The sequence below is a fragment of the Parambassis ranga genome, unplaced genomic scaffold (genome assembly GCF_900634625.1).
Source record: "Parambassis ranga unplaced genomic scaffold, fParRan2.1 scaffold_247_arrow_ctg1, whole genome shotgun sequence".
Taxonomy (NCBI): Eukaryota; Metazoa; Chordata; class Actinopteri; family Ambassidae; genus Parambassis; species Parambassis ranga.
In genome coordinates this window covers 1-4,023 of record NW_021144794.1, presented here as the reverse complement: position 1 = coordinate 4,023, position 4,023 = coordinate 1, and the positions used below count along the sequence as shown (strand labels likewise).

At 48.0% G+C, this 4,023-nt stretch overlaps 2 pseudogenes; one reads left to right on the top strand and one right to left on the bottom strand.

The window, feature by feature from the left end:
- The window catches only part of LOC114430553 (cullin-5-like), a 9,071-nt pseudogene extending 8,043 nt beyond the window's left edge, over window positions 1-1,028 (bottom strand).
- Window positions 1,029-1,638: 610 nt separating this feature from the next.
- LOC114430554 (DCN1-like protein 5) lies at window positions 1,639-3,496 on the top strand (annotated as a pseudogene).
- Window positions 3,497-4,023: the final 527 nt, after the last annotated feature.

The following is a 4,023-nucleotide window of genomic DNA, read 5'->3' as shown; positions in this document are numbered from 1 at the left end:
TGTCTCGTTGCTACAGAGCAGAGAGACTTTATATTTAAACTCTTACTGTATGAAAACAGTTGCAGCATCACTCAAACGATTAAAACGCTGACATTTATGGAATTAATGAGTCATACTTCTGACTGAGCTGCTAGAAAGGACAAGTACACTCAACTGATCCAGTGTCCAGCTCGGAGTTGCCTTACACAGCGTGATATTAGGCTGATATTCCACCGTTTATTTAACGTAAACAATTCTGTCAGTGGCCACAGTGATTACTGCACAGAAGTAAATCAACGCTCCATCGGTTGTCTGTGCGCCAACAATGGCAACAAAGACAAATGAACCATGTAGTTTGACCATTTAAACCATTATTAGTTCATCAGACAGTGGAGGGTGGTCACATCTACATGTTTGTTCTACATTTAAAGACATGATGAGGCTCATTTATGATCCCCCATCAAGGTTTGTGCTGGTTTACTGAAGGTCCTCTGAGACGATGCGTTAACCTTAATGCACAGAAATGGACGTCTCTTATGACGTAGTGTGTATTTAATAAGCAGTAATATATATGACTGCTAAATAACAATTAACAAAGTCAATAGCTACCTGAAAACGCTGTTTATAAGAAGCAGAATGTGTGAATGTGTGAAGCAGTGTGTCGTAAGGCTGGCGTTCAGACTGCAGGCTAAAGTGACCCAAATCCCATTTTTTTTGCAATGCGACCTCAGTCTGAACGGCAATGCGGCACATATCCGACTTTTGCGTCAGTGAAAGGCGACAACCGTGACAATTCTGCGACACAGGAGCGGGCAGACAAGCGGTTGTTATTAGCACCTGTTGCCAGGAAGTAGAGCCCAACTCCACTGTGCTCGCTCACAGATGAGGGAGATGTCGACTGTCTTGCTGTGAAAGTGATACAGGAAGACGCTCGCAGATGTATTCAAAGGTTCTCGTCTATCCCACCACTCCGCACCCACACACATCTCTGCACAGTCGTTGCAGCGACTGCTCTCTTCCTTCTCAGCGATCTTCTTGATATTTAACATTAACACAAACAAAGCCACACAAGCACACATTGTGTGACGTCGTGTCCTCTTCTGCGCTTATGGGTCACTTCAGGGCCGCAGTCCGTTCACACAGGGGAGTGGCAGCAGTCGCATATTATTTGTAAACGCCAAAAAATCCGAGTTGAGCATTAAGACCTGCGGTCTGAACGTAGCCATAGAGAAACTGGGAGCACTGCTTCAACAGTAACAGTCCTGCACCTACAGATGCAGTGCAACAGGCCCAAGTTAAGTAATCTCACGGTGTCGCCTTCCAATCTCTGAAATCTTTTCGTTGAATACTTTGTTTTTGTTTGTACTCACAGGAACAACCTGAGCAGTCTGCTAGACGTCACTACGCTATCAGAAACACTGGACAAGCATGTAAGCAGTTATTATCAGCAGGCGAGCCTCCATCGTGTACAGAGACAGCAGACATGTTTTACTCATGTTTGATTTCTTTCTAGCATCTCTCAGATTTGAATGGACAAGGCAGTCAGAGGTATACAGGTAAGATTACAGGGGCTCTCTTAGTGTAGATGGGACAGAGGGGGGAGATCAGGATGTCTCACTCCTTGTCTTTCTCTGTGTGTAGCCCAGCTAGTGAAGGCCAATCAAAGGTGCAGTAATGCCTGTGAAGAAGAAGAGGAAGCTACCTGATTCAGATGACCATGAGCACAGGAATAAAATTACAAGGTAAATCTGCTGGTTTTGTGTGGCGTCGCTTAATGAACTGTGGGTGAGTTAGAGGCTCTTTGCTGGGAAAGGCTGGCCGCTGGTTGAAGTGCGCAGTATCCTGAAAAAGGACTGGCAGGGTTCTCTTTCAGCTGGCAGCAGCACAGTGAACCCCTCGGCCTTCTCGTTTTCCTCTTCGGTGTGTGCAGAGGAGCTCTGGTGTTAATGTCGCTGTGGGACTGCGAGGATGAACGCAGTCCAAGCATCCTTTTGGGTGTGTTGTGCTACTACGTCAGGATGACTGCATTCAGCACATACTGTTCTTGTCCTCCTGATCAGAGCTGCCTCGGCCCACAGGAGGGATGCCCCTGTATCCTCAGTGATCTGAAGGGTTCAGCCAGTGTAACACAGAGCCACTCTGAAACACTAACACAAACACAAAGTTTAGATAAAGGCGCACAAATGACATTCAAGATTTACTGTTGGTTTTATTCTCAGTTTAAACAAGGTCCGACTGAACCGCTGACCCTGTCCTCTGATAAAGCTCCCCTGACCGTGCTCATGACATCAGTGAGAGGTCGACGCTGAATCTTTTGTTCTGTCACAAGTTTCACTCGGCCTGCGATCCGCAGCGCGAGGCCCATCAACGCAGAGAAGCCGTTCTCCTCTAAGAAGTGCCTGCGTGGTTCCACGAGTACGCCGGCCCTGACAAGGTGGTCGGCCCCGAGGCCATGGAGAAGTTCTGCGAAGACATCGGCGTGGAACCAGAGAACGTGAGTCTGCCTGGTTCTGAGGAGTCGCATCCTCCGGCGTGTTGTGATAAACAGGAAGGATGTCCACAGGCCAGACTGTCCCATTTAACCACTGCTGTGCATGAAGCACAGGCCGGTTTAGACCACGTCCTGGAAGGGACAGGTTTTAAAAACGTACTCCTCTCATCTGTGGAGCCTGGAGTAAACATCTGGTGCTTGCCATGCAGTAAATTTCAGTGTAGGCTGCACCATGTGTTGTTGATTTGTTTTTTTTTTCCCGTCTTGTTGCAGATTATCATGCTAGTCTTAGCCTGGCATCTAGAAGCAGTGAACATGGGGTTCTTCACTAAAGACGAGTGGCTCAGAGGGATGACGTTATTACAGTAAGGCAGCGTTTCATCTTTACATCCGTCACTGTTAAAAAGTCACACGGACCATAAACGTCGCGTTTTCTCCTGCGTGCAGATGTGACTGCACAGAGCGGTTACAGAGCAAGCTGGATTATCTGCGCGGTGAACTCAACGACACCGTAGTCTTTAAAAACATCTACAGATACGCCTTCGACTTTGCCAGAGTGAGTGTGCTGCTGTCAGTCAGCTGATCTCCAGAGGTTACCTGTGCAGGCTGTGCAGAAATGAGCTTGTTTGTCTTGTCGTCGTCAGGACACTGACCAGAGGAGTCTGGACATGGACACGGCTAAAACCATGCTGGCTCTGCTGCTGGGGAGGACGTGGCCCCTGTTCCCTGTCTTCCACCAGTTCCTGGAGGTAAAAGGTCTTTTTTTTTTAATTTGAGGAATAAGCGGCAGCAGCACAGAGAGAAGGCTCCTCACCATCCTCTTCCTCACTGTCTCTGCAGCAGTCCAAGTACAAGGGAATGAACAAGGACCAGTGGTACAGTGTTCTGGAGTTCAGCAGGACCATTAGCACAGACCTCAGTAACTATGATGAAGACGGAGCCTGTGAGTACAACACTAACTCAGCAGGACTGTTAGGCCCCGTTCACACTGGAGAAAGTCATTCCAGCTAGAGTAGGATTGAATCAGATCCAGAATCCAGCCTTTAAGCTGGATGCGTTCAGACCTATTTTCAAATCTGGCTAGCACACAGTTGTGTCCGCACTCAATCCGGCTTCATCCAGCGTGTTTGCTGTTCTCCAAACCACTAGGTGGCGCCTCGTAATATGGCTAATAATGTGGCTAGCTGGATTTTGCGTTCACACCTGAGCCACATTTGAGCCAATCCGGCTAGATCCACCTCTCGAGGGTGATCCACCTCTCAAGGTGGATCTAGCCGGCTTGAAATCAAACTGGATTCAGCAGGATTGGAGGTGTTCACACTCGGAAAAAAAACACATCTGGATTGATCTGGATGCGGCCAAATCCTGCTTAAGCCACAAAAAAGTCATTCCAGCTAGAGTAGGATTGAGCCCAGACAGGCCTTTAAGCTGGATGCGTTCACACCTATTTTCAAATCTGGCTTGCACACACTTGTGTCCGCACTCAATCGCTTCATCCAGCATGTTTGCTGACCTCCTAACCACTAGGTGGCGCCTCGTAATATACAGAGACC